Source organism: Dryobates pubescens, chromosome 23, assembly GCF_014839835.1.
Source record: "Dryobates pubescens isolate bDryPub1 chromosome 23, bDryPub1.pri, whole genome shotgun sequence".
NCBI lineage: Eukaryota > Metazoa > Chordata > Aves > Piciformes > Picidae > Dryobates > Dryobates pubescens.
The window spans coordinates 10,712,744-10,738,527 of record NC_071634.1 but is presented as its reverse complement, the minus strand read 5'-3'; the positions used below and the strand labels follow the sequence as shown (position 1 = coordinate 10,738,527).

At 39.8% G+C, this 25,784-nt stretch overlaps 1 protein-coding gene across 2 annotated transcripts in view; it reads right to left on the bottom strand.

Annotated features, from left to right (window-relative positions):
• The window catches only part of JAKMIP1 (janus kinase and microtubule interacting protein 1), a 111,925-nt gene that overhangs the window by 71,982 nt on the left and 14,159 nt on the right, over window positions 1–25,784 (bottom strand). For both annotated transcript variants that reach the window (XM_054172432.1, XM_054172431.1), the window contains exon 2: window positions 1,365–1,555. The gene's annotated coding sequence lies outside the window, so the exon portion shown is untranslated. The remainder of the gene's footprint in view (window positions 1–1,364; window positions 1,556–25,784) is intronic.

The following is a 25,784-nucleotide window of genomic DNA, read 5'->3' as shown; positions in this document are numbered from 1 at the left end:
AAGTTAATGTTGAACTGCACTCTCAATTAAAGAAAAGAGAATTTAGGGTGACATTAGTTTATTGGTTGCCCCCAAAACAAATCTACTTACTATAATTATTCTCATTTTTTTCACTCTCTCTGCTGCTTTATAATGACAACGAAATTCTCTGAAGCATTAAAATCAAAGATACTAATGAACTATTGGCTGTACTTGAGTGTCATAGAAGACAAGCAAATACTGCCCAGATGAGCCCTAAGGCATGTTCTGAACCCTACATTTTTTGCTTTTTCCTTCTTTATGAACTTTTCAGTAATGATCATGCACTCTACAGTTGTCACTTGCCCTCTTAGGGTCATACCTTACCCTTCCATTCAGAAGTGAAAAGTTCTCACTATGCACTATACTAAATATAATGGCAAGCCTCACAAGCACCAAAGAACCAACAACTTCAACATGTGAACTCCAAAATATCCATGGGGAAAGGATGTTTCCTGGGTTACTGCTGCTTTCCTTTTCTTTCTGCATTACACTTTTCTGACAAACCTCAACTATATTTGCAACATCTTCCCAGATAAAAATATCATTTCTGGATGCCAACAGCATTTTGCTGCAGTATGGATGGTCTCACAGAATGGGGCTTCCCACTTCTAATATTTCTAATCCTAGTAACTGCATCATTCTTGCAGTTCCACTGCAGGACTACCACAAGATGGGAAAGCTAGCAATTAGACACTGTGTTAAACTATCACCTTCACCATACTTTCCAATATCAGGAAACTTCTCCTTTTTCCCATATAGCAGATGGTCTTTGGGGCAAATAAAATACTGTAGTGGGGTTTTATGTATAGCATACATAGCTGCCTTCTGAATACCCAGATCTGGGCATACTGTAAACACATAAAAGTCAACAGAAGGTTGGGAAAGTCTGTCAAAGAAGCTTGGCATCCAAGTGAGACCAAAGCAATTACAGTCTTTTTGCTTTATGAGTGGTGACAAGTATAGCTGAAGTAAGACAGTAAAGTCAGCAAGCATATGATGAACATAGGACACTGAGCAATGCTCTGTGCTGCACATTTCAGATGTCATGGGCAGGGGGAGAAACGCCTCACAAAATTGATAAAGAACAACCATGAGTAAAACAATGTTTATATCGCCAAGAAATTCATTCACTGAGCACAGAGAATCGCATTCAAGCAAAGACAAAAACTGGGCACAAATTTGGTTTATTTTACTGCCTCCAAAATCTGGTCAGGTTTTAAATACATCTCAGCAGAAAAACAAATTCAAATTTGAAGCTCCGAGTGCTACTGTCTCTGCTGTCACATCAGTATGGTACATTTAATCTCTTCCTACCCAACCAACATGCTGGCAACACACGGTACCTTTCTTTTATCTGCTGTCTTCTGAGGCAGCTGTGTTTGATTTTAAGTTGAGGAGGTGAAGACTGAGCAGCACCAGTAGATAAGTTTGTGTGTTTGTACTGGGACTTTCCACACCACAGCTCCTAGTCCTGTTGGCACATTCTCTTTCTCATCATCAAGGAGAGATTTCTGAGCAATATTAGTGACATCATCTGGGGGGAAAAAAAAACCACAACCAAACAAAATATTTAATCCAAATCAGATCTGATTAACAGAATGCAATGAAAGAAGGTCTACATAGAATAACAAAAAGCAGAAGAAGGCAGTATCAGGCAAAATTACAAGTGTGGCATCTTCTTCCTGTTAAGAACACATATGCAGAGTCTAATTCATGGTTTTCTTTGCTAGATGGTCCTCAATGGGAGCAGGATGAAAGCTGCTAAGATACTTGATGATTAAACCAGGTCAAGCCAGACTTAACTCAGTGTAGCTAACATTAAATTTGTATTCCATTTCAACTCAAGTTACTTGTTTTTGGGCTACAAGCTTAAGTTGTCATGGTGGCCACATATAAATTGTCACATACAGACTGGTCACTCTCACAGACCTTTATCAATACAAAGAATATATCAGCACAAGGAGGTTATCATGTGTCCTGCTGAAAAAAAGGACAGAAGTGAAATGGAAAAAAAAAGCATTCAGTTCTTCTGTGTGTAACTGTCCTGTACAGTGGAAGTCAATTTCCTCTCTGAAAAGCCTCAAAAGAGATGCACAAAGCCTCCATATTGTTTCACCTCACATTTCTTGATAAGATTTCAACATATTTTGATCACGAGGGGAAACAACAGAAGCATTCAAATTTGTGTTGATATGCACCAAATGTTAGTTTGGATGGAAAATTTCCCATGCACAGGAAAAAAAAAAATTATTTACATAAATAAAATTATCTTTATGGAGAAATCCTTTTATGGAAAAAAATAGCACTCTGGAAGCATAATGACTGGAAGAAAAACAAGTTCCTGACTTTTCCTAGCATCTCTGAACACCTATGGCAGTACCTTTATTTACCCTGTGCACTACAGAAAAGAGTGTAAAGGGTCCTCATGGTATGTCTTTTATGTTAAAGTCAGTGACTGAGTAAAAATGACTCAGTCAAGGCAAACAAATTTCAGCCATGTCTAGTGCAGATAGGGCCACACAGGGTTCTCCAAAGCAGAGGGCTGGCAGGCAACGCAGAACTGAACAAGCTCCCTACATTTCGGACAAGAGATCTTGGAACCAGACAGGGTTCCCATGTGAACAGCACTAAAACATGATGGATGTATCAATGACCGTGTACACAGTTCAAGCCTTCACAAAAAGCTGTACTTCACATAAAACACAACAGGCTTGCATTTAACAGCAGCACCAGACCCCAAAATGCATCTCTTAAATCATTCCCTTTGCTGGGAAGTACTGCACTGAATTCTGACATTTGGTTTAAGGTTACCAAGTTGATGCTGTTGTTAGTGGCTTCAAACCCAAGTCCTCAGGGAATAGCTTGCCAGGTTATTTGTTCAATACAGGCAGACATCTAGGCAGTATTTAATGGAGAAAGAGAAAAAAATAAAAAAGGAATTCTGCATGCTCATTTCCTTAGGGCCAAATTCACTGCTGTGAGAGAACTGAAAAGGATGAAAGTACAGCTAGGGCCTGAACATGGCAGGAGATCAAAGTGCTGAAACAGCTTAGTCAGCATCATTAAGTAGCACAGAAGGTTGGAAAAAGAGGAATTCAATTTATTTATGCAGCAACAAACCTCCTCGGGGAGAGAGGGAGGCCAAGAGCCTCTATTTTTAATGACGTCAGATACATCTGACCTCACCCTATCTTCATCATTCTTTCTCAGTTGCCCTGCTTGTAAATATTCCAGTATTTTCATAACATATAAAACATTTTGCTGCTTTCCTCTGGCCTTCAGAAAGCAGTCTGGATACATTTGTATCAAAGGGAATAAGAAGGTTTTCCCATGTTAACATGTGAATGTAGAAACATCTGAGAAAAAGCAAGAATTTACTTGTCAAAACCAAATAAAGACAGTGATCTGAACAACAGGATGAAAGGAAAAGAGAGCAATATCCAGACTCATAAGAAAACAACTCACAGCTTCAAATTCAGAAGGTATCCAGGCAAGCTGTCTACATTTATAACTGTACTTAAGTTTTAGCAGGTTTAGTCACTTCACAATACTGGTCCCTCTAAATGAGAATGCTAGAAAACTCATTGCTAAGATTAACAGTTGTATTTAAACTCTCTAAGCAGAGCTGGAAATCAAAAGTATATTAATAGTATTTTCAGCAAGGTGACCTCCCTGCAGAAAGAGAACAGTGTTCAAAAAACTTTTGAGAGGATGAAGCATAGATCTAGAAACTGCAATTTCAAGTTGCTGTAATAATAGCATACATACATTACAAATAGTATAACAATCTGACAATATTTGCTTTTAAAAGTGGAGGTTTCAGTGGCATAGCATACCAATGAGATTGAAAAAAATAGAACTAATTGGCAGTAAGTCTTGCAGAAACCATGGAAAATTTGAAATGGTTAATCATGCCAGTCTCTAGAAGTTGTTATAGTGCTATTCACAACAAATAATTAGCAACCACTGGAAACCTACAACCCTTCAGTAATCCTTCAGTAATCTTCCTACAGCTTCTTAAGCAATACAAAAATAACTTAAAATAATTGGATACTTAATTTCTCATTTCCAGTAGCTGCTAAGCTAAATCTACATCTAATGGCAGGGGAAGAAGGATTAAGAGGTGAAGCTGTTGCTGCAGAAATGTATCTGCTAACCTACAAACAAACAGAGCATAAACCACTCTTGTTCAAACTCATTCAGAACTCAAAATATGCAATGCACACCAAAACCACTGCGAAGAACCACAACTATCATAGAAATAATTTGGCAAATGAGCCAATGTTTGATAAATTACTAATTTCATTCAGTGGAATACAGTCACCAATATATCCTGTAGTTCTGGCAGTGGATGCTAAGTAAGGAAAGTTGATTCAGTTATGTTCTTTATTATATAATTGCTCTCTAGACAAAAGTTCAGTGTCATAAAAATGAAGGATTTGCTTCTGTTGAGCTGGCAACAACTTCAATGCTTCTCAAATAGTTAGGAAAGGCCAAAAAAGTATCCAAGTTTCTGTGTTTTGGGTTTGGTTTTTTTTTGTTGGTTGGGGTTTTTAACTACAAATTCAAATACATAGAATATTTGGCTAAAAATCTGTTTCTCACACATTTTTCCATCATGCCAGATAGCTTCATATCTTGAGGGGAACATAAATTTATAAGTAAGAGAGTAGACACTAGTAGCTGTCTATCCTTTCCTTCAGATTCCCGGAACAGGTAAAGCATTCAGATTCTGAGACTTCAGCCAGCTCTGTTCATATGGGACATCTTAGTCCCTTTTAACTCTTCAACAGTGCATTACTTGCAGAATGTTGAAAACAAAATTTAAAATATTACTAAGGTGGTTGGATACTTTGCATTTCTTCTTAGAAAGCAAAACAGCTGACTTCAACTGGGGTAATGTCACATACAGCCTATTTGTGCAGGGTCTGTGGAACACAAGGTCTATGTGTATCTCAAAAGAATTCCTTTTTTTCATTAAATCATAGAATCAAGGTTGGAAAAGACCTCAGAGATCATCAAGTCCAACCTATCACCTAACACCTCATGACTAACTAAACCATGGCTTCAAGTGCCATGTCCAATTCTTTTTTGAACACCTCCAGGGACAGTGTCTCCAGCACCTCCCTGGGCAGCACATTCCAATGGCTAATAACTCTATCTGTGAAGAACTTTCTCCTCACCTCAAGCCTAAACTTCCCCTGGCACAGCTTGAGAGCCCTCCTGCCCTCCACCCCTCAAACAGCAACAGGCAGGGTCCAACCAATGACCAGAGCATTACTCCTCTGTGGGCTTACCATTTAACAAAGTAAATCTGTGCCAGAAATACAAGGTCAAAGTATGCATCTCTCCATTTCAACCCCTTTAAGGGCTTCTGAGTGGCATGATCTTGAAAAAGTTACTTTCTCCTGCTTTAGAGAAAAGCTGCATAGCAATTGCCATGTAGGTCTAAAACATTTTTATCTTGGATGCGTGTATGTGCATGTTTTATACGTGATGTATACTTAAATATAGACATATAAGAAATATATATAAAATACTGCTGTGTAGAGAAGACTAAGCATGAGCCAGCTGAATTGTATCTAAGGAATGCATCCCTTTTACATGCTTCCTTCAATAAAATTTATCAGCAACATGTGCACTTCTGCTGATGGTTGCACTTTCCTTGACTTTATTGTTCCAATGCCCCTAATAAATATGGATACTTTGATGCAGTAGCATGCGTATGATACTTCTCTTTCTTTCTGCTGCATCTTTGCTGACTGAAGCAGCAGCCTATTTCATCTGAAACTTTGTTTACTGGCAGGTGTTTATAGAAATACACAGTAAAAAAAAAGGGGTGGGGGGTGGGTGTCTAAAGCTAAAGATGTATTAAATGTGAGAAAAACAAAGGGGGAATAAACCCCAGACAAACCTGAAACCAGACAAACAATTTCTCAGAGCATTTCAGTTCAGCATTCAAATTATAGACAGTAATAAAATGCACAATTTAGTCATTTTTGGGAAAAAGTTCATTATTTCATGCTTTGCATTAAAGAAATTGTTTTGCAGAAGGTGAAAAAGACATTTGTACTTTTCAGGATGTCAGGGAAACAGATCAGGTGATAGTTTGTATTGGAGACTATTTTTGGAGATAAACCATCTTCACTGAATGATGGCTAAAAAAGTATTTGGAACAATGCAAAACATTTTGAGCTGATGTTTCCTGACCAAAATGTTAGGAAAATATTGCTTTAGATGATAAGTTGTTGCAAAGCAAATAAATTTAAAGCTAGTTCACACTTTTGCTAGACTTTGGTCTTTTTCTGTTTTTTTCCCCCTTAAAAATTTAGTAGGGGAACAGGACATTAAAATAAATAAATAACTCAAACACGTGCTGTGAGAATGAACCAGCAAAAAAACCAAAGGATGGGGATGATGGTTCACTCTGCACAGGTGTGGGAATGAGACAACAGCACTGTGCTGCTGATAGGGATGCTGAGCTTGAACTTCGCGAGCAGGCAAAGTCAAATACGCTGAGCTATGTTCCTGCTGACAGGCCAGCAAGAATTTGAAACTCAGCATATGTCTTGATGAGAGCTCTGAGGAAGTCCTTTGTGGAAATGTTAGAAACAGGTTTGTGTTTGTCTCTCTGCCTGGTCCCCACACTTGTGCTCCTGAAAGGTGATGTGTGTCCCTGTACACTGCACTGGTTAGGCCACAGCTTGAGTCCTGTGTCCAGTTCTGGGCCCCTCAGTTTAGGAAAGATGTTGACTTGCTGGAATGTGTGCAGAGAAGGGCAACAAAATTGGTGAGGGGTTTGGAACACCAGCCCTATAAAGAGAGGCTGAGGCACTTGGGGTTGTTTAGCCTGGAGACGAGAAGGCTCAGGGGAGACCTTATTGCTGTCTACAACTACCTTAAGGGAGGTTGTAGACAGGCAGATGTTGGTCTCTTCTCCCAGGCAACCAGCACCAGAACAAGAGGACACAGTCTCAAGCTGCACCAGGGGAGGTTCAGACTGGATGTTAGGAAGAAATTCTTCACAGAGTGATTGCCCATTGGAATGGGCTGCCCAGGATGGTGGTGGAGTCACCATCATTGGAGCTGTTTAAGAAGAGGCTTGATGGGGTGCTTGGTGCCATGGTTTAGTTGATTAGGTAGTGTTGGATGATAGGTTGGATACGAAAATCTTGAAGGTCTCTTCCAACCTGGTGTTTATTCTATTCTATTCTATGAATAGATATCTGAAACTTCAGAGTGTTACAACGTCCCCTATGCACTGTGCCCCTCAGGCTGGCTCTCCCTGTGGCACCGCTATGGAGTGTGGCTGTTTTACTGGAATATTGAACATTCCAGCTTAACTTCCTCCAGACCTTTATGAACATCAATGTAATTCTTTGGTGTGGTCACCAACTGATGACCAGGACTTTAGGCACCCCAGAAACTGACTTTTCTGCCAAATTTGTAACCGTTTCTGAAGAGCATTTAATGTGAGCACCCTGCTTTAGTGTATAGCATGTGTTACTCTGTGTGTGCAAATATATATATATGTAGGATAAAAACGTGTGAGGAGAGGAAGGGAAAAGGATTTCAGACACCAGGCTTCAGGAGGCATGTTTCTACTTTTAATTTTTTTTTACTTTTTGAACAAGATTCATTTCTTTCATGTATCTGAGCCAGATTTTCAGGGCACTCAGATTTTTACAGCTGGTCTTTCCAGCTCCTTCTAGAAAGGGTAGAAACTGAACTTCACGATATAAAAGTGAAGGCAAAACTCTGTTAAAACATAACTTAGTGAATGCTTGCCCCTCTGTCCAAAATTCTGACCCAAATTGTTCCAACATATTTTCCTCAATCCCTGCTTGTAGGTATTTACTCCCCAGGAGAGGGCAATGATTCTTTATACTGCCAAAGCAATGTTTGCAGGCAGGAACATTCACCTAGCTTTTGTTAAATCCAGCTGATGTCAGTGAAGGAGTTAGACAAGATCTTGTACTGGCAGTCTTTTAATCAGATCTGAAACACAAGAAGCAATCTTCAAAAGGCCAGCTTATGCTGAGCTAAGAGGACTTGTTCTGGCTTTAATTAGATAGCTATCACCCAGAACATCTCCAGAAGAAAAGGTATTTAGTCTTCATGGCATACAAAAGATACTCATAGGATGAGGAGGATGGAAAGAAGTGATAAGGTTTTTGTCTCCAACAGGAAAGAGGGAGTTCATTCCCTCTAGATCATGCAGACTGGAGAGCAGATGATGCAGAGGGTATATATAACCTAGCATGGGGAGGGATGGAGGGGGGAAGCAAACAACGTGTATTGAGTTTGTAGTTTTGGTATCCAATAGCCTTAGATACTCTCAAGAGGCATAGCTTTGGTGCTGCTTTTGAAATAAAGAAGAAAAAAAAAAAGTCAAAGCCTTTGCTCTTTCTCTGCAGAGCAGTAAAACAGGGCTTGTTCACTCTTAGGGACTGATCAATCTGTGGTTCCACAACATATATGGGTCACCTATTTCAAGAAATATCACTAGCTCTTTGCATCTCTGGACACCTAAATACCTTTTGACTGGTAGATGTATTTTCAGTTAGAGTGGTAAAATTCTCTTTGATCCATTGTGAAGCATGCCACTGTCAGGCATGAAATCCTCAGGGTAGAGACATCTGACGAATTCAGTTTGGTAAATAATTGGACTGAAATTAACAGAGACCTAGAATTTAACAGCAGCGTGCTTACACATTACTGCATGTCTACAGCATTCCCTCGGGGTCCTCTTGACACAGTGTTTGGAGAAGGGTTCCATAAAGGCAAGTACCAGAAGAATGTTTGGATTTGGATTTTTTTCTCCCATCCCCCATTACTATGATTTTAATTGGAAGAAGCTTTTTGTTCATTTAAAACTATTGTGCAGTCCCTTGCTGAAAGGTATCAAGCAGTTCCTGTTTCAGTTACATTTCTTTCTCTTCAATTGGACCTGCTGAGGTTTCTGGGAGAATGACAATTCTGTCACCTCCTCCAGCAAATAATTTTAACGTGCTGTCTCTGAACAGAATAGCCCTTTTATGAGTAGGTGGAATAATATGCTAGCTGGATTCTGGTCTTTATTAACTGTTAAATCTTGGTTGAAATCTGGAGGAGAGCAGTGAGAAGCACAGAAGTTGCAGGTGTATGTACATGTGCCAGTCCTATGATTATGATGAATTCTTTACTGAACACAGAGGGTCCACGAGCTCTAGAGCTGCTCTCTGAAAAATGTGGGTATTTGTAACTTTGCTGTCAGAACTGAAGCACTTACTAATAATATACCTGACAGCAATGAGATTGCTCAATTTGTGTCCTAGCAGAGCTAATGGATGCTCTTAGATATAGAAAGTGCAGGATTTTATTCTGAGGCAGGGTGAGCTGCTGACATGCAATCCAAGCACTCACAACTCAGCTGCCCTGAGCCCTGTTCACAGTTTCTTGCTGACTCACTGGGTGACCTTGAGTATACCTCATCCCTCAGCTCATGCTGCCTGCAAAGGAAAAGTACGAGCACTGACCTGTATAGTAATTCTTGGATGTCAAGGGCTGTGAAACTGCAGATTTGATGTAAACTATTTGTTTTGTTTCAAGTTTTATTAGCTTTATACTCGGCACTGTGCGTAGGTTATAAAAAGGAATACAGAGGTCTGTGTGTTGAGGGACAGAGAGGAAAGAACTGGGGTAGTGGATTGATAACAGTTTGTAGATGAAGCTTCCTTGATTTCAGAGTATAGGCTAGCTGATAGTGCAACACTTATTCAAAATTAAGAGGGTTTAAAAAGCAAACATAATAATAATGAAAGCTCAGGCTAAATTTAGAAATCAAGTTTCTCCCAACATATTGATAGTTCTAAGTAGACCAGGTATGGCTTTTTGAATGCATACATGTCTGTGCTTAAGAATATACATCCTATGGAATTAGAAAGTGATAGCAGCATTATTTGGCACTGCCTCTGTAATGGGTTTTTGACAAGTTATCCATCCCTTCATGACAAATAATCTTGTCCTGTCCAGACAAAATGTTTTAAGCCTTCCAAATCTTTGACCTGTTTCAGACAGCTAGTGGTTTATTTATTTTAACTAACTCTCCTAAATATTGAGTTACAAGAGTTTGTAAAAAGAGACAAAAACTCAAATGAGTGGGAAATGTAAAGGAAATTCTGTGATCCTCCAGGATCTTTGCAGCATTGTAAAGCAGAATCTTATACACTTCCAGTTGTTCACACCATATCAGCTTCCAGCTGGCAAAGATCTTTGGCATAGCACTTGGATCTCATTTTGGGTGGAATTTTAAATGTACTAACTTCAGATTTTCTCTTTTTGAACAATGTATTTTAAGACTGCTAGTACCTGTAGGCATCTGATTTTTAAAGGGAAGGCAAGAAAGGTTTTGTGTCTAGCTTGTCAAAAACCACTGAAAATCAAAATGCATATCATGAAGTCTCCCTGTTGTGACTGCAGATTTCTTATCAGGGAAGGGAATTCAAAGCAACCACTGTTATTTGGAGCAATAGTCAGGTGGCAGTTTCCAAATTCATGCTAAATGCTGATGTGAAAATGTCTTACTTTTTATTAATCATACCAAAGTCAATTAAGCTAAAATCATAAATTCTAGCTTTTGCATAAGGAGTTTTCAGGGTTAAGGTATAAGAAACAGACTTCAGGTTGTTCAGACTTAGGAGTCCAGTTGTCTCTGTACAGGGTAACTCAGATGTATTTGCTCATGCCCATACAAATGCTAAATGAACATCATGCATGTTTATATACTGCACAAGCTGCTGAGGCAAAGTACCAAATAAAAGAACCATATGTGAGAGAAACTAAAAGGCCTGAATAGCCTAATAAGTCTTGCATTAAACTCATGTTTAATAAGAAGCACCAGTTGAGAAACAGGAGTTCATTCTGGAAGCTGAAACATTGGTCTTTCCATCACTTTGGACATACAAATATGTGTAATTGTGTTATTCACAGATTGCACTGGGTTGGAAGAGACCCTCAAAGGTCATCTTGTCCAACTCCCCCCACAGTCCACAAGGACACCTCCAACTAGATCAGGTTGCCCAGGACCACATCAAGTCTGATCTGGAACGTCTTCAGGGACAGGGCCTCAGCCACATCCCTGGGCAACTTGTTCCTGTGTCTTACCACTCTCATTGTAAAGAACTTCCTCCTGATGTCCAAGCTAAATCTACCTTGCTCCAGTTTACATCCTTCATCCTATCACTGCAAGCTCTTCTAAAGAGTCTTTCCCCAGCCTTCCTGTAGGTCCCCTTCAGATACTGAAATGTAGTCATAAGGTCTCCCTCGAGCCACCTTCTCTCCAGGCTAAACAGTCTCCCTTCTTTGAGCCTGTCTTCACAGGAGAGGTGCTTCAGCCCTCTGATCATCTGTGTGGCCCTCTTCTGGACCTGCTCCAGCAGCTCTACATCTCTCTTGTGTTGGGGGCCCCAGACCTGGACGCAGTACTCCAGATGAGGTCTCACCAGAGCAAAGTAGAGGGGGAGAGTCACATCTCTCAATCTGCCAGTTACATTTCCTTAGATGCAGAGCCTAGGACGCAACTTAGCAGTGGCAGATACATGAAAAATCCTTGCAGGGCTTTAAAACTGCAAAAATTCTAATAGTGAGGAAGAGAGTTAGTCTATGAGTAAGCTTCTATTTCCTTTGAGGGCCAGCCTAGTTGGTGATCTTACATCAGCAGTCTCAGTCACTCAGATAACGCAGCACTGAATGTTATGTGTGGGAGTAAAGAGGAAAAATAGTCTAGTAAACCTTCATTGCTCTAGACTGTCTTTGAATAAGCTGTATAAGAGCAAGACAAAGTAGCTTCTATTGCTGGGTCAGTCCAGGGCACAGAAAATTATGCTGAGCAGCTAGAAAGTGATCTGGAAGCAAAATTCTGCCAATAAAGAGTGGTGGCACATCATCTCCCTTCATTCTTACCCCATTCAAGGGGTGAACCCATTGAGCTTGGACAGGCTGAATGCTTTGCTGGTGCAATACCAAGCAGGGCAAGAGGCACCAAGCCAAGCAATAAGAATTGCATAGATGGCTGGGAAACTTCCCCTGGATTTGTTTATCAGGCAGAAAAGACTGTACAGAAAGTGTGTTGAAACACAATAGCTTGGTTTTGAGCCAACTCAGAGGTGTTCAAGAATATGCAGCACGTTTCTTAATTCACTCAACAACTGACTGTGTAAAAAGAGAGCAAGCAATGTATGTTGGGTACAAGTGTTTGGTGCTGACATGTTCTGCCTGTCACCATGTTAAGTGCCATTCACAAATGGCTGTGTCTATGCTGCTTTTACTCATGTATGAATACATTCTTTGCTCTGCTGGAAATCCCAGGGAATTTGGTACTAAAGCAGCTGATCATATTCTTTGAAACCAAAGACTGGAGGCAAGAATGGGAAGATGCAGCCTTCTTGCATGCAATTTGTATGTCTGAGAAATAGATGTCATAGTGACAAATTATAAATCAAACTAATGTCATGGATATAAAACTCTGGAGTAGGAAACAAGCTACTGTGATAAAACACCATGAGTTTTTTTGAGAGAAGGATGCTTGGGTTTGGTTGGGGTAGGTTGTTGGGGGGGGGGGTGTTTGTTTGTTATTTATTCTTGAACATTTGGTAGTATGAAGAAACCCCTTCCCTCTCTCCTCTTGACTGTCAGCTAGAATAACTTCTGAGAAAAAGCCAGTGGTAATGTGTGTGCCTATTATAGGGCATTTGCCAAGCAAAATTTCCAGCAACTACTGCAGAGAAGTCACAGATGTGCTCAGCACTGTATCCCCAAAGGAACTGCCTCCTATGTGGGTCACGCTTGTCCCTGTTTACCGTGTTTTATGCTTAGTCATTTTAAAACCAAAAAGCAGTTAAGCATTAGAGTGGTAACTATCAGCCTCTGTGCCTATCACCTAATGGGGTATTGGGTGTGTTCTTTTTGGTTCAGCATGAAAGCTTGTTACCAAGAGAATGAGGAATAAAATCCTCACTAGGTTAAGTGGGGAGCAGATGATAAAAGAGTAAGAGGATAAATACTGTGAGGAAAAGGTGAAATCCAGCAAGACTGGTTAACCAGAGATAAAGAACATAGAAAGATCTATCAAATCTTTCTAGGTTTCTTTCTGAGAAGTCCTCTCCATCAGGAAGGCAATTAAGAACAATCTGAACAATGTCACCCTAATAGTGCTTTCTCTATCCCTCCTGCTCTTATGAAGGACAATGGACCAAGTAATAGCCAAACAAAATTTTTATTCCTTTACAGATTTTTTAATCATTTCTCAAATGTCTCTCCACTAATTTAAGGCTCACTTAAATGTCAGGCCAACATAATTTAATTGCTTAGAGGAGTGTCAAGGCATTGTTAAAGGGCAACAATCTCATATTCACTGCACTCACCTTATCAGTCACCACACTTAGAGTACTTTTAGTGCATGCTTTAATCACAGCACTGCACAGCAGGGCTTCTTTCTTTAAAGGACAGAAAGGAGCCAGGGTACCAAATTCCAATATAAACCACACTCCATCTCCTAAAAGATTTTAGCTGACTGCTTTAGAATCACTTGTATGAAAACAGATGATTGAAGCCATTCAGAACATCACTTTGGCTCACACACCTACCAAAGAATCAAAATCTTGGTTCTGTGAAACAGACAATCCAGAAAATACCAACTGAATTCAGAACGTTAAGAATGTCTCAAAAACCAAACAGCCCAACCACAAATACATTTTGCCATGGGCTGTTTTTGATATTTTCTGATTAAAACCCCGCATTCATCAACAGTTACAAAGAAATTAAACTACATTTTATGGCAGGAATTAAATTTACCCCCTGAAGTGATGGGAAAATAAAGAAGAAAGTCCACTGTTCTCCTATCCTTGCATATGCTTTTGTAAATTTTATTACCACATGAATAACAACTCCAGGATAACCAAGAACTAGTTATTTACAGTTCGATGAGCTGCAAATCAAGATGCAAGCAGCATGGGCAGAGAAACAGCTCCAAGGATTTGTTAACTCAATGCGTTCTGAAAACTGCTGTGCATCACATGCCACAAAACACACACCAAGAGGTGTGCTCACAGATCCTGGCGTGTTTGTAAGAAGGAACCACTGAGTAAGAGCATCCAGGTGAGGGGAGATGTTTGCCTTTTTCCTTTCACATTCTTGAAAGCTAGCTTTTCTGCAGTACATCTAAACACAAGACACTGGCAGGTGCTAGGGCTGTTCCATGCATTTTCCTTTTCCAGGATGAAGCTGGCGAGACTGAGCCTTCCTAATACAACAGGTAGTCAACTCACAGTTCATAGCTGGTGGGAAGCAGGTTGTTGTTGAATATCTGTAGTGGGAAGTTATTAAACAAAGCCACCATGTTGACAAGACTGACTCCAACAAATGCACTTTTTCATCTGTGTATTAAAAAGAGAACACAACACAAAACCCACAAACAACACCACAAACCCAAAACCAGTTAATCCACCAAGTTTAACAATGCAGTGAACATTATGTTAACATTGGGGAGTTCAGAAAGGACATTTCTGGGCTAATCACTGGATTTTGATATTCTTTATTGTCTGTCCAGATGAACCAGGTCTTAGTTATCTGCATAGTTCTGTGAGAGGGTCTGCATAGAAAGCAAGAACGAGTCTCAAATTCACTCTTAAAGGAGCAGCTTAATATTTCTTCTCTTTAAGCATCAGTTGATTATACAATTAATAATTAAGAAATATTCTACTGACTCCACTGCAATTAGTCAACCTTGTCAGTGGCATAACTTCTAAGAAAAACCAAAAACAACAGACAGTGTGTTATAATTAAACAGGCATTGCTCTGAGAGCAGCAAGCATGCCTTGGCTCAACACAAGGCATGAGCAGCTTTGTGATCTGCTGTTTCTGTCTGTTAATATAGAAATATACATGTCAAAATATATGCCTAAACAACTCCTGCTCCACCAACATCATTGCTGCACCCATCTCAGAGCTGGGGGCAAGACCCTCAACCAGCCAAGATACCACACAGAAGAGCTCAGCCCCAGTAAGGAAGCCCAGCCAGCACCCGTGGATGGTATTGGAGTGGCCATCAACATTGTTCCTACCTAACCGGGGGGCCACCAGGCCCCCCGGCCTTTGTTGTCACCACCACCATCACCCAGTGTGCACCATGGGCACTCACCAGTGATGAAAGGAGGATCCTCCAGCCCAGATGGGCTCAGCTTAGGGCTTCTGCCTTGCCTGGTGGGGATTAAAAAGGGGAGTGGGTGGGGAGGACCAAGTGGCCACACCTGGGGTGGGAGGAGACTCCAATAGAGCTCAGGTGCTCTGGGATTTGAGGGGGGAAAAAGGGGGTAGGTGGGGTTGAAAAGGGGCAGAGTGTGAAACCAGTGTTCTTGAGAAAGAATGGATATTAAAATAATATTCAAATATCAATTATTGACTTTTAGTGATTGCTAGATGCTTAATATGGCTAGTTTCAGGATATTCCACTACTCTTGGATATTAGATAATTCATTGACAAACCCAAACATGATTTTGATGGGCCAATATTAAGTTCAATAAACAAAAAACCCACACAGCTTCTGCTAAAGTAATTGTATAGCTATCATCTCAGCAAACTCTTTATCTCAACCCAGAGGGGTTTTCTGGGGTTGTTTTCCCACCCATGTGTGTCGGGGAGGGGGCTTGCTTCTGAGAGCAGGCTGTGTGAAGCCAGGACACTGCTAGGCTGAAGATGAGCCAATAGGTTTAGCTGGCAGAGTTGAACTCTCCTACAGCTCCTACAGGAGCAGTCCATGCCACAAGGAGCCCTGTGGTCTCTCCTGTCTGAGTCTGGAAAAAATAGGAGTATGAGATGGAAACCCTTTGTTCTACAGGCACAAGTGTATGAGTTACAAAGAACAGTAAAGAGAAGAGAAAGTTGTTTCAGAAGGAGAGCTGCACTGGTCTACCATGAGTGGTTCTCTGGTCCTAGTACATGGGCATCAGATCCAAATTTGAGGAGGGGAAGATCTGGATGAGGCATTTAGTGCCACGGTTTAGTTGATTAGATGGTGTTGGGTGATAAGTTGGATTTGATGATCTCAAAGGTATTTTCCAGCCTGGCTGATTCTGTGATTCTGATTCTGTAATATGAAAGGTGCACCTTACTGGTCTTACCACTAAGAACACCATTTCCATGCAGCCTTTCTTAGCCTTCTCAAACATCACCTGCAATCAGTACTGTAAAATTCTATCAATGTCTTAGTACTGCAAAAGCAACCAACACTTTCAGAACAACTCATTCTTGAACAGCAGCATGCAAGTAGAGATGTAGAGTGGATTATAACCTACAGCCTTCCCTTCCCAGAAAGCCTTCATCATTACTCCAATAGGACACAATTCATGCTAATGCTCTTGAAGTACAGAAAGAGTACTCCTGGGAAATACCTTGACTGTGAAAAAACAAAATACTTAGATGATGATAATAGGCTATAAATGCAGAATTACAATAGAGTACTTTTGTAAAGTGATTTTTTTTTTGGTTATCAAATGTGGCCTTTGAAAAGAAAAAGAAATGCTTCCTAACTAAAAAGTTTCAGAGGCAAGTAAAAAAGTGTTCTTTTGCCACACAAAATCTCACTGGTAATTACCACAAGTAATTTCATTCCTACAGCATATTATATTTACAAACCAGACACCTGATTCACAATGCTTTTCTATTTTAATTTAATTTTTTTCTTACAGATATACACAATCCAGATAAAAGGAAAAGACTACTGAAGACCCTATTTTCTATTCAGATTATGCTGCTGTCTTTGGGCAGTACATAAATCAGAATGTGAATAATTTTGTTACTTTCCTGGCTACACTGAGAACATTAAAAACTTTGTTATTGACTTTTGCCCTGGCTGTAGCAAAATAATTGTCACTGTAAAACCCTAGTAATTCACATAAGAAATTCAGAGCAGCTGAGTTTTGCTGTCTTTAAACAGAGCTAGACTTGATTTCATCTGCAGAACTACTTTAAAAAGCGAGAGCAGCCATCCTGCATCTCTAGAAAGCATCAACTCTAGCTCTGGCTGCCCCTTCTACAAGGTGACTAAGCAGCTGAAAAACCTGTCAGCAAAGCAGTGATGATAGTCACAGATGACCAGGTTGTGAAGCTATCTGAACTATTAGGATGCTTCCAGAACACTGTATGTGAAGGGAACAGACCCACACATTTAGAAGAGGTGCTTCACTTTGAATTCTCTTTGAAACAAGAAGGGAACACTCTTTTTTTTGCAGAAGAGTGAACTGCATATCATTAATTTATGGACCAACCTGTGCTTCATTCTTGGTGAACAACCCTCAGCACTATAAAACCATAAATACAAACAAAAGCTGCTGCACCTCAAAGCACTCAGTGACTTACATGAGCACTGAACCATTTCTCATTACTACTTTTTGACTGGGTATGGGGCACTACATAGCAAAGCCAGGCTCTGCTTTTCAAGAATAGCCAAGTTATTTTTTAAAAATAGGGATTTGAAGAAAACAAGCCAAATCCAACCCTAGCAGAAGAAAATATGCCTGGAATCTTTCTCTATCTGGGACAAACTTTCCTGTTACACAATGCAAGACAGACAGAGCAGCTACTACAACACCCAAGGGCATTATGCAAAGCCATCTACAACAGAATCAAGACTAAAATTAAATGGAATACCTGACTGAAATTTTATTGCCAGAATCAATTTATTTCTTCCAAAACTGAAGAGGTCTGAAAAGACCTAACAGACATAAAGCCACTGGACAGCTGGAGACAATGCAGTCAAATGAACAAAATATTGTTTTCCTTCTTTCATTTTGGTTATTGCTAGCTACTCTAGGGCACTTAGAAGACTATATATGAGGGAGTAATCTTGCACATCAGAGAATCATAGAATAGTTTGGGTAAAAAGGACCTTTAAAGGTTGTCTTGTCTTGTCCAACCCCACTACAGTGAGCGGGGACATCTCCAGGTCACTCAGAGCCCCATCCAATCTGCCATTGAACATTTCCAGGGATGGGACATGTACCACTTCTCTAGCAGCTTACTCCAGTGCTTCACCACCCTCAATGTGAAAAAATGTCTTCCTTATATCTAGTCTAAATCTGCTCTCTTGTAGTTTAAAACCATTACCCTTTGTATGAAATAGTTTAACTTCTAAAATCACATGAGACCTCTGTGTTATGAAACAGAAGTACTACATGACTTACCTAAAATGCTTCAGTACCACAAAATGGTACCATGAGTTGGTATATTTGCACAAACTGTCCTTCAAACTTGGATAAACTACAGAACAAAGTACATCCTCATTTTTCTGCTTCTGCCTCATAAATTATAATATTCATCTATGTTCTGGCCATTCACAAGAATAGTCAGAGTATGGTGATCTTCAATGATTTTTTAAGTGCTAAGTGATGTATTTGTTCATAAGGCCTGAGAACATACTACTTTGGCAGCATCCTCCCCCCTGCATGAATTTAGGTGCAGAAGGAGAGGAAAATTTTCCTCTATTAGATAAAGATTTCTGTATTCATGACCCACAGCCAAGAACTTTTCCTTTGGCAAAAGCATCAAATCAAAATAGTAATGTTCCAAGCAGATGAATGAGTAGTGCAAGAAGTAATTTAAGAATTATTAGTGTTAAATATTATAATTAATATATATTTATTTCTAAATCATTCTAATTTGTCAGAAGTGATTAATAATTTATGCCCAAATGAAGTCCTGCTATGTGACGTGCTTGTGAATGAAAAAAGAATTAAAATAATTTAAAAGGAATTAAAACATCATTATTTTCATTCCTTCAGCAATGGAGTTAATGTGGCTGTGTCAAACAGCACAAGAAATCTGTCATTTATCATCCTGCAGAAAGCCTGCTTTGCTGTGGCACATTGACAGAACAGTTTTTGCCTTCCTGACAGCACAACGTATTAGAAGATGCTTGCATAACTAGATGTGCTGGTTTACAAGGGGTGCCTTGGCTTTGTAGGGCATTCCCAGCTACATGCCTTAAACTAGGTTCTGCCTTGCTTTCTGAGGGACCCTGGAGACACTCATCTGCCTGCACCAAATTAGGAGAGAAACTGCATCACAGCATCACTTCTGTATTTCTTTAACTAAGACTTCCTAAGATGAGCATCTACACTTAACACAGTTCCAAAGCCTCTTTTTCAGTTCAGCTCCATTTCTTTAAGTATCCTTTTCTTTAAAAAGTGAAGCAGGTGTCTGTTGCATCTTCAGATGCAATTGGAAGAGCAGGTTGTCACAGCCCTTCACACAATTCTAATGACTGCAATGCTTGCCCATAAAATGACTGATTCATTATTCTCCACTGAGGGCACCAAAGATTAGTCTAGAGATCCAGGTTCCTCCCAAAGGGCCAATAAATCTTTAATTATTTTATACAAAGTGACCTAGTTTCAACAGGGAATTTGCATTCTATAATATTTTGTATGAGGATTACTTTGGATGTGAACAAAAGACTTCTACAGCCACAGAAGAGGACCCTTCCTTTGGTTGTTTTTCTGAGGGGAAAAAATATCCAGAAACTGCATTTCTGGATGACTGCTGACTGGGTCCCCTTTGGGAACACTGAAGGTGCTAAATGGTGATGAGCAGTGACTGGTTTAGCAATGAAAAAATGGAAGCCATCACTTGAGAGCATGAGGATGGGAATTGAAACTTGCAGCTGAAGCTATGAGATATCCAACAGAGTTTATGAACAAAGTTTTAGTACTTCTTAGGAAGAGGAAATTGTTTCCGTTTCAAAGAGTAAATACCTGCCTAGTAGTAGTGTTTATACGTGCAAGTACTAAGTAAAATTTCTTGTGAACTGGTTTTTTGTAGACCCCTGTCTTGCTCACAACTATCAGGAAAAGCTTTGTGAAGCAAGGGGGTGCTATAAAAATAAGGCAGTAGATGTTCATTAAAAATGAGTATCTATCTTGGCATTCTTTCTTGGGAAATGTAATATATTTTCAATCAAAGCTATATAGCATCTATACAGTATTTTTCATTGCATTTATCTCCTGGAAATAGACCATGCCAAGGTAAAAGACTTTCACCATTGTCTTTCCATTTTCACTCATTCAACCTTAAGAAGTTTCCAAAGTTTTATTCTTAAAGCAAGAAACATTTATGGCAAGAACGCTGAGCCAGACATCAGATGCAGACTCCATCATGTAGCAAAACCACCTCAATCTTCACAAGTAAGCTAATATTTCACAGTAAAAGGTCATGATTAAGCTAATACTTCACAGTATTAGCTTCAGGTTCATCTGTATGGAAGTTATAGCACTCTGCTGTCATTGCTATCACCTGTTCTGGTTAATTCAACAAAAATGCAATTATCTGCTTAGGGTAGCTCAGATCACTCTATGACTGTGTCATACACACAGACTATACTGCCATGCTCATTAAAGTGGATCTAATTCACCATCATCCTTATGTGCACACAAAGAAAACTCTTTCAGCTCATTGGATATGACTACTTCCTTATGAAAAAGATAAAAATCAGTCTTTCCTTTGTGCTCTTCTTTTCTGTAGGCCTTCTCCCTTCTCCCCCTCCCCACTTTAATTTTAAAGTTTTTTAAAGCCTATTCTCCCCCTTTCCACCTTATAGCTGCAATTTAATTTATCTTATTTATTCCTTCTAGTTCTGTGACCACTAAAATCAGCTTTCAATTGAGGTAATAACCCAGTATGTTTATGAATATTCCACATTCAGAGAATAAAATGGAGCAACACCTTGAGATCTTTTGAGCGGCTTTCTTAACAACAACAAAAAGATATTAGATAAACAGGGGTACACAGCTGCTATTGAAACTCAGATGATGTTGAGAGAGGGATAGCTAACTAAATAGATAAACAAGATGTAGTTCATGCTAAAAAGATGCTGTCAATATGTGTTCCAGTTCAGTGGCATTCTAATTTGGAATTATCACCATGAGCAAGACACCTATACGAACAGTCTGCACTAAGCATCAGAGAACAGCTGTCCAACAGAAAAGACTATTCAGAACCAGAGGTATAAAACACAACAGAAGGCATTCTACCTGAACATTTTCGCTTTTCCTGCCTAGAAAGAATTTGTGTACTTGCCAATGATATAGAAAAGAATCTGGACTCAATCAGTGGACATATGTGATGCACAGTGAGCAAGCCAAGACTTCTAAGAACATAGAAGTTACTGCCCATGACCAGTAAATATGATGTATTTAGCAACCACCTAGGGCATGCAGCAGCAACTCAATGAAGTACATCTGCACATTCATCTCCCTGGGAAATTTCAGATGGAAATAAAGCTGCCCTGTCACTGCTGGCCTTATAACCACTCCTTATTTTCAAGCTTAAATAAGAAGTTGGTGATTTTGCACAGCTATTACTAAGCCATGCATTGCACTTCTGGCAACTCTTGTACTGTAAATCATTTCAACCATAAATTAGAGCAAGTGACTTCTGACAGAAATTATTATTATAGTAACACCTGCAAAATACCTTGTAAACAAGAGAGAATAGAATGGAATGGAATGGAATGGAATGGAATGGAATGGAATGGAATGGAATGGAATGGAATGGAATGGAATGGAATGGAATAGAATAGAATAGAATAGAATAGAATAGAATAGAATAGAATAGAATAGAATAGAATAGAATAGAATAGAATTAACCAGGTTGGAAAAGACCTCAGAGACCATAGAGTCCAACCAATCATCGAACACCATCTAATCAACTAAACCATGGCACAAAGTGCCCCATCCAGTCTCTTCCTAAGCACCTCCAGTGATGGTGACTCCACCACCTCCCTGGGCAGCACATTCCAATGGCAAATCACTCTTTCTGTGAAGAACTTCTTCCTAACATCCAGCCTAAACTTCCCCTGGCACAGCTTGAGAGTGCGTCCTCTTGTTCTGGTGCTGGTTGCCTGGGAGAAGAGATCAACCCCCTCCTGGCTACAACCTCCCTTCAGGTACTTGTAGACAGCAATAAGGTCTCTCCTGAGCCTCCTCTTCTCCAGTCTAAGCAACCCCAGCTCCCTCAGCCTCTCCTCACAGGGCTTGTGCTCCAGACCCCTCCCCAGCTTTGTTGCCCTCCTCTGGACACGTTCCAGCAGGTCAACATCTTTCCTAAACTGAGGGGCCCAGAACTGGACACAGGACTCAAGGTGTGGCCTCCTTACAGACTGTAGAGGGCAATTTGACTTCATACACATTCTCCAAATAAAAAAAAAAAAATGGTGTGAAAATACTTGTGTTATTACACTGGTTATTCCTAGAGCATCTATCAAAATATTCAACATATACCTAAGACTAAGGGGAGCATCAGCTACTGTATGACTTGAAAGGTAATCAATTTTAAATTTAATCTGGACAAATTAGTTTATTGATAGAATTAAGAATAATTACTTGGAATTCCAGAAAGGCTGAGGGAATCAAGCTGGAAACAAGGCTGCTCATCACATAAATGTGGTATCTTTATCTAGGGATAAAAACCCCAGCTGTTAGAATAGTGTAAGAGTCTCGTCCAGATTAAACAACCCATCATCTATAAAATCACCTAAGCTGTACAGATAAAAAGCTCAAGGAGAGACAGACTCAAACTAGCAAAGCCACATCTTGTTAAAGCATATGTCGCCTGTCTGCAATACTTTTAACACATGCTAGAACATACTGGATGCATTATCACATTTATTGCCTTGACAACAAAGCTAGAATTAATTGTATAGGGTAGTCCTTGTTCCAGCAAGCTAAGAGGAAGTAAAAGAAGTATTAGCTGTATTTTCAGATGTGATCTAAGAACCTGTTTTTCTGATAAGCAAACAAAAAGCCAAGATTATTTAAAATTCACTAGTTAACTAGAAGATGATGTGATTTTTCACACATCCTTCACAAAAGCTGCTCTGTGCCTGCCAAAATAATTAAGGGGAGGGGGGGGAAATTAAAAACAAGAGGAAATCTCTTTTACATTAAAAATGTTTGTAAATAAAGATTTTTAAATAAAACCTTTCCATTTTTCACATTTTGTTTGCCCTACAGCTGAGATTTAAAAGAATCTTTCCAGTCAATGGAAACGGAATGTAATAACCAAATCTATTTGTCCCCTGCAAGTCTGAAAGGAAACATTTCTTCCAGTTATTTTCTTGAATACTCTATTTGGGAAAGTTCTGCTGAAAATACCTTGTATCAAGATGCACTTGGTCTAAGGTATTAAATTCTTGTTATTATTTAGAAAGAAGAGAAGAGAAGAGGAGAAGAGAAGAGAAGAGAAGAGAAGAGAAGAGAAGAGAAGAGAAGAGAAGAGAAGAGAAGAGAAGAGAAGAGAAGAGAAGAGAAGAGAAGAGAAGAGAAGAGAAGAGAAGAGAAGAGAAGAGAAGAGAAGAGAAGAGAAGAGAAGAGAAGAGAAGAGAAGAGAAGAGAAGAGAGAAGAGAGAGAGAAGAGTATATTCTCTTCTTATCATTCCAAAATATTTCAGCTTCCTTCAAGCAGAAAACCCCTCAAGTACCCTGACAACAATCTGTCAAAAATCTGGCCCCCATGATGTGGGGAAAAGACAATGAAAGACTGCACCCCTGACCAACTTACAAGCCATTTCTAAGCTAACAAGAAGCACTCTAAGTATTGGCTTTTAATTACATTACTTATGTTCTGGGAACTGAGCCCTTACTTTTTACATTTCTAATGCATGACATAAGAACAACTTTATTTCTGTCTTTAGAAAGTTGCCATAAAAACAGTGAAGTGTTTCTAATGGAAATACTCCAGTGAGAAGTGAGTTTGCTCTCTATATGCAAAGTATGACTGCCACAGCTCCTAATCTTTAAAATTATGACTTAAGGTCAATAAATTATTTCCTTTTCATTAGGAAAGTGAAGAGTGTGAAATTGATTATTTTTATTACATCCTCACTAACTTGCTAATGTAAACCCTCTGGCTAAAATGCTAACAAATACACAACATAAAATCCAACAAATTTAATGCATGAAATTAATTACAAGGACTGAGATTCTCAGATAGTCACAGGGTTGGTTTAGAAGAAATGTTGAACTGGAATTGAACTGGACTGCACTTGGTGGACATGACATGACCTTATCAGACTTATAGGATCATAGGAAAGTTTGGGTTGGAAGGACTCTTTAAAAGCCATCTAGTCCAATCCCCCTGCAGTCAGAAGGGACATCTGCAGCTAGAACAGGTTGCTCAAAGAACCGTCCAACATGACCTTGAATGTTGTCAGGGATGGGACAGCCTGTTCCAATGTTTCACCACCCTCAACATAGAAAATTTCTTCTTTAAATCTAATCTGAATCTCCAGGTGTCCCCACATGTTCACAGAAAAAAAGGCAATGCCCCACTGAGAAATGCAACTCAGTGTAACAAACAGAAGCTGAAGAATTCAGCACTGTCAAATGCCATGCTGCTTACCCAACTCAATCAATACTAGTGCTGTCAGAATCATCATAGAATCATCATCATAAATCAATAAGGTTGGAAAAGACCTCAGAGATCATCAAGCCCAACCTATTACCTAACACCTCATGACAACTAAACCATGGCTCCAAGTGCCACGTCCAATCCTATTTTGAACACCTCCAGGGATGGTGACTCCACCACCTCCGTGGGCAGCACATTCCAATGGCCAATTACTCTTTCTGTGAAGAACTTTCTCCTCACCTTGAGCCTAAACTTCTCCTGGCTCAGCTTGAGACAGTGTCCTCTTGTTCTGGTGCTGGTTGCCCAGGAGAAGAGACCAACCCCCACCTGTCTACAACCTCTTTTCAGACAGTTATAGACAGCAATAAGGTCTCCCCTGAGTATTCTCTTCTCCAGGTTATGAACCTTACAGTGCAAACACCAAGCCTTTTCAGACCAGAAAGTCAAATCAAGGCACTGGCAAATTTCATTTCAATCTATCTGACTGTTGTGTACAAGTAGCAAAAGATATAGATCCATATAAACATATACACACAATTATCTATCCTGTCAACTTCATGGAAAATTACCTTGGTTCTTTGACTGCAAACTAAGGTGAGACCCTACAGAGAAACTGATAAATTCAATTGTTTAAAGCATACATAAGTTGGTGAGGGGTTTGGAGCACAAGCCCTATGAGGAGAGGCTGAGGGACCTGGGGTTACTTAGCCTGGAGAAGAGAAGGCTCAGGGGAGGCCTTATTGCTGTCTACAACTACCTGAAGGGAGGCTGTAGCCAGGTGGGGGCTGGTCTCTTCTCCCAGGCAACCAGCACCAGAACAAGAGGACACAGTCTCTAGCTGTGCCAGGGGAGGTTTAGACTGGATGTTAGGAAGAAATTCTTCATAGAAAGACTGATTTGCCATTGGAATGTGCTGCCTGGGGAGGTGGTGTCACCACCATCATTGGGGTGTTTAGGAGGAGACTTGATGGGGTGCTTGGTGCCATGGTTTAGTTGATTAGATGGTGTTGGATGATGGGTTGGAGACAATGATCTTGAAGGTCTCTTCCAACCTGGTTTATTCTATTCTACATGAACTCTCACTTCAGCAAAAGGGCATTTGTGGACTTTTGTTTTGCTTGGGTTGGTTTTTGTTTGTTTGTTTGTTTGTTTTCCCCAGCCTTTTGAATGGAAGCAAGAATAACCGGGTGAATAATGTCTCTGGAAACAGTCCTTATAAGTAATGATTCAAGTAATTAAGTATTTGTAGAGTAGCAATATAAAATAAAATAATATTCAACACCTTACTAAGGATGACTGCTTGTACAACCACATGACTCAGTTC